The sequence below is a fragment of the Cyanistes caeruleus genome, chromosome 3 (assembly GCF_971803275.1).
Source record: "Cyanistes caeruleus chromosome 3, bCyaCae1.hap1.1, whole genome shotgun sequence".
In the NCBI taxonomy this organism is placed as follows: Eukaryota; Metazoa; Chordata; class Aves; order Passeriformes; family Paridae; genus Cyanistes; species Cyanistes caeruleus.
Window position 1 is genome coordinate 60,232,107 of NC_141703.1, and position 16,444 is coordinate 60,248,550.

At 42.2% G+C, this 16,444-nt stretch overlaps 1 protein-coding gene across 6 annotated transcripts in view; it reads right to left on the reverse strand.

Annotated features, from left to right (window-relative positions):
* The window catches only part of ENOX1 (ecto-NOX disulfide-thiol exchanger 1), a 352,618-nt gene extending 347,349 nt beyond the window's left edge, over positions 1 to 5,269 (reverse strand). For 3 of the 6 annotated variants that reach the window (XM_086881228.1, XM_086881231.1, XM_086881230.1), the window contains exon 1: positions 4,969 to 5,047. The gene's annotated coding sequence lies outside the window, so the exon portion shown is untranslated. Of the gene's footprint in view, positions 1 to 4,742 lie in introns of all 6 variants that reach the window. The other 3 variants (XM_086881222.1, XM_086881220.1, XM_086881221.1) reach the window with 3 other exon arrangements.
* Between the last annotated feature and the right edge of the window lie 11,175 nt (positions 5,270 to 16,444).

Sequence of the window (16,444 nt, forward strand, 5' to 3'; positions counted from 1 at the left end):
TACAAAAATGGAATCCCACCTCTTTGTTTGCCAAAATGGTATCTTTTTCTTGATAGCTCAAGCACAAACCATGATCTTCTGTAATCAAATCCCATTCCAGACTCATTTATTAATTCTCAATCCCTTCCTAGCATCACTCACCCACCAGTAAATTCTTGATTTGATACCCCTTGCCCCAAGAACTTGCCTTTTCCCACTACTTGCTCCCTTCACTCTGCTATCCTGGAGGAATTGTCCTGAAGTTCTGTTTACAACAAATCAAAGACATCAGTATCAAAGGTTTTGTCCTATTCGACAAAGCATTTAATTACATGCCTAACTTTCACCACTTTCTTAAACACAGTTGAACTCAGCAAGTAGAGATGAGCTTAAGCACACACATAAAAAAAAGAAAAGTTGTGTGTCCAAGTCAGTGCTCGGCTGAACCAAATCCTCAGTTTCCATAATTACTGGGATGGTTCTACTTTCTGTATTTGGCAAGAATTGACAGCACAGTGATTTAAGGTAACAGGATTTAAACAAAAAAAAAAAATAAAAAAGCTTCAAGAGAGTCCAAAACTGGCATCATTCTTCTTAAAAGAAGACAGGAGATAAATACCTAAGTAAATATCCCTCAGTACAGTAATCATGAAGCCTATAGGTTTAAACACGCAGTAAGTTATCTCTATATTCTCATTACTTCAGTACCCACTTTGAAAAACAATAATAAGAGAAAGCCTTGTGAAAAATTTGGAAAGGCTTATGTATCTCAGCAAGATACGCAGCACATTCCCTGATAGCACATTAGCCCCAACCATCATTGTGCAGTTGAAGAGAGAGAACAAAGTTTTTCATTTCTTTACTCCTGTCTCCTGAACACCTTTAAATGAAATAGACATAACTCACTGTTCCATTTAAGATGATCTTTAGTGGAGAGAAGGGAGAAGAAGGTTTTTGGTTAGGATCATGGGTTGGCCGTCTCCATCAGTGGCCAACCCACATTACAGCAGACAGAAGCTTTACATTCACCACCAGCAAAAAATGCAGTTGGTGTAAAAGGATTTTCATGGAGAGTATCTAAAATCACTTCCAAATGTCTTCCGTTGTTTATACACAGAATACTTCTCTCCCCTTTGTTTTTTGTTTGTACTTTTTGTTTTATTTGCTTCCTTTCATTCTGCTGCCTGGCAAACATAGGCAGAGGCAAAGCAGGGACTGCAATTAGTCAGCCATATCAAGCTTCATCTGTGGACTACCTAATTGTAAGACTCAAGTTTTGGGAGTAGTGCCATCTGAGAAAGAAACGGAGAAGAAAAATTGGAAAATGACTACTTCCTCTCAATCCATAAAGCCTTCCAAAATTCAATTAGCATGCTCTAAACTAAACCATCCACACATGCTACGGCACTAAAATGTGTGATTTCAAATACAGACAAGAAAGTAACTGCTCATAGATATTTATCAGAATTATAATACTCTGACCATTCCACTTCAAGCCTTTTTATTCAAGTGGCATCTGTTGTAACCCTTTTGTACCTCAGTACTTGAGATGAACCAGGAAAATACCTATAGGCAATATAAATAAATTGTCTGTGACTGCACATGGGATCTCTTAAATAATTCTGTGAACCCCTAAGTCACTCAGAGAACACCCTTCCCATGCCTAGCGTGAATATTGTTCAATAATGCATACATGACTAAGTTTGCTATCTTTCCCTACAGTTAATTTTCCTTGTGATTTTACAGTTTCCCAGACTGGAATAATATTTTCACTTTCACAGAATCACTGATGCAACCAATAGGAAAACTGCCTCTGTTTCAGTTCACTGTGTGATGTCTGTAAATACTGCTGGATAGTGAAGACTTGCAAGTAAAACTCGGCAAACACCTTTTTGCCATTTTCTCCTATAAAAGAGAGACAAAAGCATAGAAACTTCTCTGTTGCATCGTACATACAGCTACACATCTGTGCCTGCTCACCTCCTTTTCCTATTTACCTTCCTTTTCCAGCTCAGCATCTCCAGCAGCTTCCAGAGCTCAAACACCTGCACCCATCCCAGGTCAGATCTCCAGCTTGCACTAATGGATTTTTTCAGATAGATGGCAGTGCACAAAGTGCATCCCAGATTGATTCAGGGTCGAGATGCCATTTCAGTGCTCAGGCACTTTAACTAAGGGAATTACTGCATTATCAAAAGCTCTTTTAGAAAGATGATGGCTTAGGACCCAATCCTGCTGCACTGTGATAGCACTGATTCCTTGGAAGTGCTGAACTGAGTGCCAAGAATGTAAACATGGCAAAGAGGCACTTAGATTTTACTTCCCATTCCTAGGAGCCACAAAAGATTTTTCTTCCAATACATTCTAATAAACATAGTTTTATAACACAAAACTAAAGGATGATTAACAACACAAAATCCAGAAAGATATTGGATGTTGGATAAAAGAGATAATATATCTGATTTTCAAGGGTCTGCAATTGCACAGATTTAGAAACAGTCCTGCAATAAGAACAGAAAACTCAAAATCATTCTTAGTGGCAAAAATTCTACTTAATTTTGTGCCCTCTTCATTCTAACAGACATTATTATTAAGAGACCAGAGTGAAATTTAAACAATTTAACTGCATTTACCCCAGCAAATCTTTCTCACAAAAGGAAAATATTAACAAAGTAGCTGAAACAAATAGGAGTGAGTTTCCCTATGCAATTAGTACTTCAGTATCTACTACTTGGGGATTTCGACATATAGCTATCATGATGTGGAAGCATCCACCACCGTTTTGTTTTCTGTTTGCAGTAGGGGGTTGCTAGGAAACAAAATACTATTGTCTGATTTCATGATCTATTGCCTGGTTTGCCTGGCAATAAAGTCTTCTAAATCTATTACTGGATTATTTTATATTTTACAGTGAGATTAAGACTAACATTAAAACACATGCACACAGAGAAGAGAAGTAAAAAAATGCCTCAGAATTCTGGGGAAAGTATGTATATATTCCAGGCTGAGGAAGACAAACTATACTGAGAGAAAATGAACTCAGGCAATCTGGTGATATTTATACATGCACACACTCACACGTGTATCAGCGTTCCTTGACTGTATCTATAGTTTTGCTGACTTGTCAAAGACTCTTTCACTTCCAAGGATACAAAGCGTTCTCTTACTACTGGAGAGCTACTGTACACTGCAAGTTCTGTAAATACCACATGCTGCAGAACGCCTGGTGGGGGCAAGCACACATGCCACCGTAATTCTTGTTCTTGGAATTCAGATCTAGGTTGTCCCAGTGCTTTTATTTCTTTACATAATCTTTCTATTATTTTTTTTTTCTTGTACATTTGGACAGACAGAAGAGTCAGAAACAATTCCCTACTCTCCCTCTCCCTCTTCGGTTGTAATATAAATAAATAAATTATCAAACAGAGAAATGAATAAAAGCACCAGGAAAAGAGATCTAAAATTGAAAGCCACAATAGCAAATTTCATGTACTTTTGACCGTGGCAAGTCTTTGCAAAATAAGAGAATAAAAGATTATGAGGCAAATGTGGGTGCCTACCAATGCAATTCCCACAACATGACAGGAGACCTCAACTGCAAAAAACAATCAGACTTAAAAGCTGAGAGACAGATGAAGAGAGTTCAGCACAAAGTCACAGAGAAGAAGGTTTAAAAGAAAACCTGCAGAGTAGTTATTATTCTTTTATGTATATCTACAATTTCACACCATGCACAACACGCGCTATTGCAAAATCCTTTCAACTTACTTATTAACGCCTATGCATTTTATCACTCCATTTTAAATTTGAGAAAAAAAAATGAATTAGGTTCATTGCAAAAAAAAAAAAAAAAAAAAATCAAAGCTTTTGAGACATTACAGCAGAACTCCCAGTGATAAGGAAAAGAAAAAGAAGCAACAACACACAACATAGAAAATACATAGTTCATGGGAAGGAGCTGAAAGCTTCTTGCCTCTCCTGCTCAGAGATTAATTTTTTCAACCTCTATAGTTTCTGATAGTTTCCTATCAGAAACTAGGAGCCCCCACCAAACCACATTTAGAATCAAAGAACAAAAGAGTAAAATGCAAGCGAGCTTCTTCTACCACAAACAACAGCAAGCTACTTCTAGCAATTAGATGAAAGCAGCGGAAGATGGACATGACCCACAACCAATCCCTCTCCTGATCAGGGTCGAATACGGCTGTTCCCCAGCTGATACCCCGCTACAGTAACACTGCTAGTTACAAAACGGAGCACGGCTCTCGGTGACACCGCTATCCTGTCACCTACAGCTTCACAGAAACCTGTTTTAAAACACTCTCTCAGGGAACGAGGAGAAGCAGGAGAGGGATGGGACAGTCTCCTCCTGAGCTGCCACCAAAAACTGTTCTGCCAACTGCAGGGGGGCTGCCGGCGAGCTCGCAGCCGCAGCCACCCAGCTCTTAGAGGGAAGGGGGGCAGCGGGAGGGACCCCGGCTCCGGCCGCCCTGGGTGCGCTGCCCGCCTGCCCACGCGTGTGCCCCGGGGGAGGCTGCCCAGCGAGGCGGGGGCAGCGCCGGGCGCGGGAGCCCCGGTCTACCCGCGCTGCAGCAGCGACTGCAATTAAAAAAAAAAAAAAAAAAAAAAAAAGGAAGAAAAGAAAAAATAAATAAATAAATAGCCCGCTAGCTGGAATGGGAAAATAAAAGCCCAGCCTAAACAGGCGGACCCCAAACAACAACAAACACCAGGCGCCCAGGAGAGCAAACTTTCAGACTCACCGGGAAGAGCCGGTGCCCGGGGGGCGCCGGGCAGCGGCGGGGGCGGCGCGGGGCCCCGCGGGAGCGCAGCCGGAGCAGGAGCCGGGCGAGGCGAGCGCCGCCGGCGGGGCTGGGGCAGCGCGTCTCGCCCCGCTCCCGCCGCCCTCCCCTCCCTCCTTCCCTCCGTCCCTCCGCAGCGCCGGGAGCCGCCCGGGGCGGGCTGCCGCCGCGGGACCGCCGTACCTACCTACCGCTGCCGGTGCGGGGCCGCGGAGCAGCGGGAGCCGCCGCCGCCGCCCCCCTTCGGCGGCTGCCGGGCCCGGCGGCGCTGCAGCAGGCGGAGGACGCCCCGCGGCGGCGGGGAGCGCGGGGCCGGGGTGCGGAGAGGCGGCGGCCGCCGAGGCACAGGCAGCGCGGTGCTTCTGCCCGTCCGGCTGTGAGAGCGAGCGTGTGTATATGTGTGTGTGTGTGTGTGTGTGTGTGCCGGGGAGGGATGCTGCAAGGGACCGAGGGAAAATTCTCCCCTCCTAGCAAAGCCGCCGACAAATGGCAAGGCAGGTGTGCAGGGGAGGCAAGGCTCCCGAAGGAGGAGGAGGAGGAAGAGGAGGAGGAGGAGGAAAGGGGAGAGGGGCGGTGAGAAGGGCGGGGAGCGCACAGCCGTCACAGCGTCCCGGGGACAGCGGCCCCGCCGGGGAGGTGCCGGGCGCGGCCCCTGGGGCGGGCGCTGGGGCCGCTCGAAGCGGGGTGAAACCCGCCGCAGCCGCCGGGAGCTCGGCCCGCTCCGCCGGAGGGGCGGGGAGCCGGCCGCGGGTGGGCGGCGGGGAGCGGGCCCTGCGGCGGGAGGGGTGCGAGCTCCAGGCACCCCAAGCTGAGCATCCTGCCGCAAGTTTTTCCCACCTCAAACGCCCCGGGTGCTAAGCACAGCATCCTGTGCAGCTTGATGAGCTGATCGGTGCTTTCTTTGGGAGTCCTCCCGTGAGGAGTAGTTGCGTGTCTTACCTGCGAGATTTAGCCGTGGCTTTGAACCAGCATCTTTTAGGGAACACTCTTAGCTAGGGTCTGGTTTTCTGCTTATTCATCTCCCTGGCAGGAGACAACCCTCAAGTGTGGCAAGTGCATCTAACCTCACCTTCATATCCGAGAAGCCGTGGAGCAGGCGGCCGAGGACAGCTCTCCCCAGGACAAGGCGCTGGGCCCGGGGGTGCTGGCAGCTACAAGTGCTTCCCAGAGCAAAGCGCTGTTCCCAGAGAGGTTGCTGAATGCCTTGTCTCAGCAGAGAGTTAAAGAAGGCTTTTGCAGCTGCACTTCTGCTCTCAAGGACAGTGCTGGCTAATATGAACTCTTCCTGCTATTTGAAAGGGAAAAACCTTCTTCTTTCCTGGCCTGAATTACCATGCAGGGCTGCTGTAAGCCGTCCCTTTCCTCTGTAGAGATGGCTGTGATTTAGTGCCGGAGAAAGCCTTTGTATGCTCATTTACAATGTGTTTCCGCACACTTCTAGGTGGCGACTAGTTGGCAAGTGAAAAGTGGTTGTGGCTGAAACTAACATCAAGTATTAAATATTGCACACAGCCGCTGTGATTTCTAGGGGTAGGAAGAAAATCTGATAGAAAGATCTCCTGCCTATTATTTTCTATAGAACTTCTTTCACCAAAGCAGTATAGAATTACATCCACAGGTGTTGAGCTAATTATATATGCTTACCAGCCATCAGTTTGGGTCTACCAGTGAGCACACTTATGCAACAGAAGCAATTTCCACACCACTGGGCTCATCTGATTTAAACAATACTGGCTTGTGTTGCCTCTGTGCGTAGTTTTTTTTCCCTTCAGTTGGCAGGGTTAGTGTCACAGCTTTAGTTTGAGAAGTGACAACAAATAATACTGACACATATTATACCGAGCAACACAAGGACACACATGGAGGACAAAATAAGGAAATTAATGCACTGATTTAGGTAAGGAGCAGGAGCCACTCTTGATCCAGCTGTGCAGATGTAGATTACGTATTTACTGACTGGTTCTTGCTTTGCTTTTTCGTGGTAGATGGCTAAATAAAGAAAAAGTTGCTGGAAGAATTTCTGTTAAATGTAGCCCTGATGAAAGTAAGACATAATTACAGCTTGGGAACCCTCTCCTAAGTTCTTTACAGTAAAACACACATTTTTCAGTCTTTTAAATCCCAGGCCCTAAGCCTGTTCACCCCTAAGCAAGCACCTTTTGAAAAACACACAGAAATCCCATGGGGAAACTCATGCACAACTTGTATTTCACCTGTAAACTAGCATGCAAAATCAAGGGCTAGTTAAAAAAAAAACAAACAAAAAACCACAAACTTCAGGGCCTGAATATATTTCTGAACTGTATTGCCTTTGGCTGTGTTGAATTTGCTTCTCCATTTCTTCCTCCTAACACTGAATGCAATTGTACTTAGAAACACAGATAACAACAACAAAACAAGGTTTAACCACACTCCTCTTGTCAGTTGCATAAGCCTTGGTTGATATAAAACAGAGGTAAAAGAAGATACTTCTGCCAGTACTGGTCTTGTTTAATGTAACTGAATGAAGCATGTTAATGAACACTTGTTAAGGTTATTTCATTATTGCAATTTAGGGTTGTCCCCTCATTCATTGCCACAGAACTGCCTGGACAAGTGCAAGCACACAAACATGGATGCACAAATCTGCAGAAGGTATTACTGTCTTTACCGTGTTTCACTAACACGTTCAGCATTTATTTTTTTATTTGCAGGTTGGTACAGAGATGAGTTCCAGCCAAGACTTCACTTTGTTATGTTCTGAATAGCTCTTGGGAAGTTGCTGGCTTGACCCTGGAGACTTTAGAGTCTAATTTTTTAATAACTGAAGGATTATTTTTTTTTTAATTTAAAAAAGGACCCATTTTAGCTGTCGCATAAGCATGCATTATATCCCAAGACTTCAATCGGAGCTGCACAGACATATCTGAGAGCACAATTAGGCCCTCTGGACCTTTTAAAGCTTCAAAAATAGTCATGTGTAATTCCTTCTTCTGTGGATCCTGCAAGCTTTAAGAGAATTTTTGAAAGCTGTAAATTCCTATTTATCCACTAAGAGGCTCACGGGCAATCTTCCCCTAATGGAAATAGAATTGTAAAGCTGAAACATTAATATACACAATATGATACATTAGGCAGGGAGACTCGTCGGAGCCAACAAGAAGGCACAGCGGCCCTGCCGCAACGGAGCCACAGCCAAGCAGGTTCACTCCACTTTCTTCGCTTCCTGCATGCAGGATTCACTATCTGACTTAATATCATTAATACTGCACACTTCTCCCTTTAAAAATTAAAAACAAACAAACAAACAAGAAAAACCCATCTGACCTCTGAATCCCTCATCTGCATTGGCTGGCAGCTGGTGCTGGCGAATCGGAGGGCACATTTTGGTCTAACTGCAAGACAGCTATTCTTCAATAACCGCGCTGTTAATATGCAAATCTCAGCCCTCCGCCAACTGTAATCTCCCGCCTCTGATTGGCTTCAGTGATGAAAAAGATCCAGGTTATTTGTTAGCAGGGAAAATATGCTCTCCAGGTTTCCCCTTAAGATGAAGCATTATAAAGCCTCAAAAACATGCAGGCTAGCAACAAATAACAAAGCAAGACAAAGACAAGCCAAGAAAATGAGATTAGAAACACACTAAAAGAGAAAACTGCATTTAAAAATTTTCCTCATTCTTCTTCCTAGTTTTCCCTCGGGAGTTTTGCCAGTGACTGCAGATGGGCCATTTTTGTTAATTTTTTTTTCAACTCTTGCTTTCTACATATGATGTTGTACTCAAGTTCACAGCAGAAGACTTGAATTTGTTCTGAGAACATAATTTCTGTACTGGAAGGCATGCATGTGTCTGTCTTCCTGAGTCAGCTCTGTTGGCTGGCAAACAGAATACTAGGAGGCAATGTATCAACATGTATTGATAAATACCTTGATACCAAAAATGGAATGGAGCAATTGAGCAACAAGCAGGCCATGGTTCAACACTCCAAAAGCCATTGCAAAAACCAGCCACCAATATCTGCACCAATATTGCTTTATTCCTCACAGAAAGCCAGACTTAGCTAACCTCTGAATTTAGCAGAATGTTTTGTGTAAAACATGAGCTGATGGGAATGCTCATGCCAACTAAACTGTTGAGACAAACAGCTCATTTTCCATCAGTGTCCGATACACCATACAAGAGGAAGACGTGTTCTCCATTATATGGTATAAAAATTAAACAATTCTGGTAGTGTTAAATTCTGAGGAACCTTTGCAGAGCCGGGTTTGGCTTAGGAGTCTCCAAAGCAGGTGTGCAGCCACTCTGCTCCTCCATCTTTGGCTTTGTTTTGTGAATTTTCCTTTATTCGTGTAATTCACCCTTCCTGAGACATAACACGGTGCATTGTATTTACTCCTGTACAGATGCAGCCAGCTCTCCTGCATACTGCTCTGAGGTTGGAGATGAGACCAAGTTGGTAATTTCTTAGATCAATGTGTCTGGGCTGAAATTGTGTTCCCAGTAAAGGCAGTATTAATTTTATCATCTATTTTGTCACAACTGTGATTTTGCTTCTCAGGCCTGGCAGCAGAGTGTTTTTGTTTAAAATTGATTTTAATTTCCCAATAAGATGAAGAAGGCCAGGTGCTGTTAGTGTTCAGCGAGTGACTCTTTTCTTTCCTCAGGCTTTTCACCAAGGGGGAGCTAGGTAATTTTTCTGTGGGTGGACAATCCCTCTGACTAAAAGGAAGCAGACTTCTGTGCAGTATGGTCATCTTGCCTGTTTCCCACAGGTAAAAGCAGGTAAGGCAGCTCCTTGTACAAATTACTAGACAAAAAGTGAAGCACACGCACTTGTGGGGAACCTGCAGTGAGAGTGTGACAGGGTTACCTGACTGCAAGCCCTTGAATACCTGGGAAGGATGGAGGGCTGAGCTCAGAGTGGGCTTCACACAGGGCTTTTGATTAACTTGCCACAAAGAGAGATGCTTTAAAAAATAGAGAGATATGCCTCAAAGCCACTTTCCTTTTCTGTCTCACGCATTTCAGATACAAAGATAATGGGAACAGCACAGAGAAATGCAGGCAGATAACTGAAACTAAAGGTTAGAAGGAAAAGATTTTGACAAGAAACACATAGGCTTCCCACAGCAAAGGTCAAATACTGACCTCCATGCAAATTAATGCCACTTCAGCTATTATAAAAGAACTTCAGTATTTCAGTTTCAGAAGAAGTCTGAAAAATGCATTATGCAATCCCTTTATTCTGTTGGGGATTTTTCCTATGTGATATGACTATCTCTTCAAAATATATATAAGGATTCTCATTCAATAAATAATAATAAAGGTGGGAAATAATTAACTCTTAAATGTGGTCTCCCTGGTCTTGCTTAAGGGAAGAAGGGGAGAAAGAAAACCCTACATGCTTCAGCAGGCAGAACTACAAGCACGTCCAACCAGATAATTGACAAAGCCGTTGAGCCAGCACAGTGTTAACTCTGTTTTAAGCCTCCTCAAATCATCTAGCTTTAGAAACCATGTAACTTAATTGGATTGCTACAGACCTGACAGCTCCCCGTGTACCGTATGCTAACGGATTGCATCGCTGCCGTATGATCGGATACGTGAGCTAATGCTGCCAGTCCTGGGAACTGCCACTGGCCCTGAAGCTTGTTTTCCTCTTCCAATCACTATCAGAAAATGAAAACAACTGTGTTCCTCTCCTAAGTGTGAAAAATTAAATTTAGGAGAATTCAAAAACCACCACATACGGGAAGCAGGATATTTGGGCCAAAACTCACATCATTGGTCACGTAGATGATTGTCCACCCTGTGGCCAGTTCCACTGAAACTCCAGTTAACTCAAAGAGGCTTCTCAGAATAATCACTCTGACTTAGATAAGGAAACAGTCTGCTGAAAGAGATTTTTATAATCCCACAGGAGAAAATTTGAAGATGGTTCACAAGGCAACACTACATAAGCTCAGTAAACTCAGGTAGAGAGACAGTGTGGATAATACAAGCTAAATAGCAGACTGACAAATTCAAAAATGCAGTTTCATTTTCCTTGCTAATGAAGCAAAACCCAAGACTATTTGTAAGCTGTAGATGTCCCCAAGGCATAAGTCACAGGTAGGTGCCAAATCATCATCAAGTCTGTGAGAATTAACATACATCTCTGCCTTTTGAGTCAGAACACACTCCCTGGCTTCAGAGATTTTTCAAAAGAGAAGATTGGTGTTTTGACCTTTATTCTGTCTCTTTGCTGCTGATCTCATGAATGCCTGTTATACTTTATCACTGTTCTACTGATTTTGTACTTTTTATTTATAAATCACTCCAAGCAGGCATAATCCTTGTTCTTAATTCTTATCCAGATATTATTGCCCCATCAGGGGGAAGGGGGTGTACTCAAAGCACAAACTTGTTCAATTTTTCTTATATTAATGTCAATAAATACTGAGTTAAGTAGGTACTGATTATTTTATGGACAAACATGTGTTTTTTCAGCAACATCATAGGCAATTTTCAAAACAGATAAAAGTCTGCAAGATTCTGCATTCTGCAAGATTCAATTTCAGTAGGCTAGTCCTGATTTTTGTTCTTGGGGCATGGGGGAGGAAGTTTGTTTGTTGTTTCATTTTTTCTTAAACTGTTCATAGTGACATCTTTCCAGAAAATGATGTATAAAGTTACAATGTCCAGACACTCTTGTCTGAGGGCACTATCACCATTTTTTCCTCAACTGTCCCTCTTCTTTTTCCTTAGGTGATAAGTAGTCCTTGTGCAATCCTATCAGATAGGCTGTTAAAGGATTATTTTTCCCAAACTGGACCATTCTTTAAGTCAAAGACTCACCCTGACCTACCTTGCCTGCAAAGATCTCCCTAAGTGAGACTATAAAAATGCTTCCACTGTTCTTTGTCATAACTACATCACTATTCAAAGTTTCTACAAGCTATTAACTATCTGTACAGTCCATCCACATGGATGCGTACATGCATACTTCCATCAAATAATGCTTAATTCAAGCAACTCTCACCCCAACATTGCACTTTGGTGCTGTAAATAGTCTAGATTTTTACTAGGAGGAGATATTCTGATTTTTTTTTTCCTTAGTTCAGCCATCACTGTGATTCAGCCACAGGTAGGGTGCAATACACAGCAGTGCTATGTAATGTGATGATCGGGAATGGAAAATAAAGACTAAAATATTCAGCTGAATCGGCAACTGAAATTTCCATAGGCAGAATATAATTACCTAAGCTGGCATTCTGCCAGGACACTGGGGTTAACATTATTACTCCTACAATACTCCTATTTATGGGTAATATGGAAAAAAAGTAGCAACAGGATTTTTTAATTGAGCCAGTGTGAACCCAACTACTGTAGGTTGCAGTCCAATTAAAATTGACAACCCAGTGAAGCAGATACACATACCACAGAGATAAATATAGAAAATCCAAGTTGTTCTTTTTTCCTTTGTCTTCTCCTCTTGGTGTGTAGGTTTTTTTTTTTCCTGCTGGATATTTCATTTCATTTTCAGAATCTTTTGATGCCAGGAAACTATCATTGACTGGAAACACTTACTAGCTTTTTGCAGCCAGCTTTCGTAACTTAAAATAAAGATGGAAAAATATATCCTTTTAAATGTTTCAGCATTGCATTTCTTTCCTTTTCTACAGCATACAGTATTAAAATTACATTGGCTGTGCAGCAGGAGATTAGAAAGAGCAACAGCTTTTAACCTTTAATAGTAAATGATGCTGAAGTCACTAAATCTGTCTTTGAAGCACACAAAGTGCATGCACTATCAATTGAAAACTTGGAGCTAACCTTCAAGCAAGCAGTCTGATCCCCCACCAAAAATGCTGCAGAGGCTAATTCCTGAAAGGCAAAACTACTTCCTTTTCTCTTTCTTTTTTTTTTTCTTTTTTTTTATTTCGGGAAAAATAAATACTTGAAATGGCATAAAATATATTGCACTGTTTACTCCTGGTTCTGCATTATTTACTCACATGAGTACATCTTTCTCAGACACATAGGACCATGCAAGCAGCCACCGAGGTCAGTGGGACTCCTGGGGAATTACAATTCCCTATTTGGCAGAGGTGTTTCAAGGCACACTTCATTAGTGTTCTGAAGCACTCTGAGAGCCCTAGATAACAGCTGCTATATGTTGTAATAAAATACAACTATTCATTATTACAGAAGAGCTAAACCATGTTTGTAATTGACCATTGCTTGATTCTTTTCTGAAGTTATTGGGTTTGGAGATATGTCTCAAAGTAAATCTATTATTTAACAGAATGGAGAAAATAAAGCAGCAACGGGTGTGTTTTAAGAGCAAAACAGAAGACAGCTCCCCTGGGCTGTATCCTATTGACCTCTAGTTCCATTATTGTTTCTAAAATGTTTTTCCATTTAAGGCATTGCCACCGAGTCCTTCCCAGGAAGCTCTGGGAAAGGATATAAAGTGAGGTCTCTACTAAGCTTGTAAGTAACATCTCTGAAAATGGAGGGTTGATTTATGTTTTACTGACAGCCAGGTTTAAGGGGGGAAAAATCCTCCAAGCTTTGCTTGTGAATCTTCTATAATATAATAAATAGTGCCATCTACTGGCTCTCCTTTGTTTTTGAACAGTGTCTGTGCAGTATAGCTACTGCAAGTAGCATTAAAACACCGAAGAAATCAAGCCAACATGACTGTAGCTAGCATACTTCTTGGATCTTGGAATGATTTACAGGAGTTTCCATAAAGCAAACAGCCTAAAATGAAATAAGAGTAGCAGGAGAGAGAAAAAATTGCAAGATGCAAGCAAAGGAGGAAAGGCAGGATTCCAGCAGACATGTGAAACTGGATTAAGGGTTGATACTGAAGACGGATATAGCTAAGCTGAACCAGATGCAGCCATCCCAGAGGACAAATCAACGATGAGACTCCTCAGAGAGAAGAGAGCTTCTCCAATCCCTCACAATTAATTTTCTGTTAGAAAAAGAACAGCCAATCATGATGGGTTTTTTCCTTTCCGCCCACTCCGGTTTCTACTATTAAACAAAGTAGAAAATGTAAACAGCCCTGACAGAAGAAGTATACAGGCAGACAAAGATGTAATGGGTCAATTTCTTTCTTACAGTTCAATATTTTTCCTGATTGACACCAGGAGCAAGATTTGACTCTTTGGCTTATGCCTCAGAAAACCACATGAACTGTGGCATGTTCTATTAGGTACACTAAGCAGTCTTGGCATCTCATGTTGGATCAAACTGGACTCACTGTATCAAGGAACTGCCAGAGATATTATTTTTATTGTTGCTCTTAATGTATCTGGATAATTCGCTTGAAAAACCAAAATTGGCTGTAGAGCTATTTTAGTTTCATTTCCTAAGAAAAAGAGACTAGTGCAATCACAGTATCTGGCAAGGGAGATACAGTTGCAAAAATACACAATTATGTCAAGCGCTTCACAAAAAAGCAGTGGCTGTTAGTGCCCCTTTGGAGGAAAAAGCACAAACAAAAGTTCTTCTTAGATATCACACAACCCCAACAGATACAAATCCACATGAAAGTGCTCTCCCTCAGTTTGAATTGTCATAAAATATGTTTGTCATGACAGTCTTCACCCAGTAGAAAACAGATAAGCAGGAAAGGATAGGAATGCAGGTTATCGGGGCTTTTATTACTACAAATGGAACCCACATCAGAGCAAGGTACATCTTCTTGGGCTTCAGCTTTATCTCCTGCCAATGAAGATCATGTTTACCTGTGCCTCATGGAGTGATTTTAGATTATAAAAATATAAGATGTTGGAAACCATCTCTTGACACAGATGTAGATGTCATAGTGTATTCTGTTGGAAGGGACCCACATGGACCAGCTCAAGTCCAACTCCTAAATGAATGGCCCATATGGGGATCAAAGCCACAACCTTGACACTTCAGCACCACTTTAGCATATTTTTAACAGCTGAGAATCAGAAGGGCAAAGATACACGAACAACTCTCACTGCAGAGTCCCATCTCCCCTCCTGGACCCCAAAATAGGATTTTGATACAGCCTGCATAGTAGGAGTTTTGACAACAGGCACATACAGAAATTTCTGGCAATGCAACTCCATTTTGGAGTTGTGCTGGAAAAGACTGGGAATACTGGAATTACTGTGCAAGCTCTTCAGATAGCCCTTAAGATGAGAGGCTCCTGAAATGTAAAATCACAAAACACAGGTTAAGAACCCTGTTGCCACATTTGTAATCATGACTTATAAAAGGGGAGTAACAGGGGACCACAAAGAAGTTTATAACTATGTAAGTGGTATACATTTTGTGATTAGCAAGCAAATCTGCTCTAGCAGAGTCTGTTTTCATGTCAATGTGTGTATTTTCTCAGTTTAGTTTCTCCAGTAGTTGATGGCCCCATATCATATCAAAGTCCTAAAGATTTGGTACCCTTCTAGATACAGGTTAAGGCTTTCATTAATCTCCTTTTCCATTTTTCGTCAGTATCAGGTTACTGTAAGATTTTAACCTAATGAAGAGGACATTCAGCACATTGATTCCTTCCACCACGCAGGACAGTTTCTGTCCCAGTATGGATGTGCAAGGGTAGAAGCTCTCTTTTTACCACCAACTCCAACCCACTGTCATAAATGGCTCCCAACAAGTCTGTGGTAACCTCTTAAGAGGAAAGACCTAGTTCCTGTAAGAAAGGTGCTGGTAAAATATTCCCATCCTCCAGCTCCTGTAAGAATTTATTTGGACAACATGTAGCATTGAAGAAATTGGCCCCTTGCTGCTGTGCATAAAGGCCACAGCTTCCAGCTCAATTCCTGGCTCCCAGAACAGGCTGGGAACAAGCATGAGCCTAGGCAGCAGATGGGGACATTGCTAATTGGTCTGTTTTGATTCTGGGCCATCAGCTGACAGTCACTTCGCACTTCTCTCTCAGACTTGCCATGTCAAAGAGCTACAGATATGGGAACGATAACAAAGGAAGTGGAAACAGCAATCACTTCAGTGCAGACAATCCCTTTTCCTCTACTGTGCTGACCAAATTTATAGCAGAATGCTGTGAGGCAGGTTGGACTTGGCAGACAGCTTGCAGACCACAAAACGTGATTTTTATTTCTTGAAGTGTCAAGGGACAATGATTTTACAATATTTTTACCCCAAAAAAAAATATTTTTTTACTTAAAAATCCTGGTGAAAGCTACAAATGAAGGAAAGTAGAAGGTGCAAAATAATATGCTGGGTGAAAATTACAGTGGCTCATAAACACGGGATTAAAGCTCAGTGAAGGCTGTGAGTGCAACAGAAGTTTCATTGCAAAAGCAGGATTCACAGCCAGGAGCAGGAATAAAAGACTGCAGCTGAAACTGGAAGAGAATTCAGGAGCATGTTGGAAACAGTGGAAAAGTTTGAGAGCTGTTACATCAAACTGTTCCAGTTTAAAAAATAGCACCAGATTACAGTCTTTATACTATGTAAGACTTCAACTTTCACATTTTCTTCCTCTCCTGAGATTACTGACTACAAATCTTAGTAATTTTGCAGTAACAGTTGTGACTTTGTCTTCTGTAACGTCTCTGCCATATTTTGCAGGCTCTAGGACAGTAAATGATCATGATTATACTGCTTTAGGGGAGTACAATATCAGAGAGCCTGTCTGCATTTCACTTTTGAGCAAAGTTGCTAAGTTCTCTGTGTT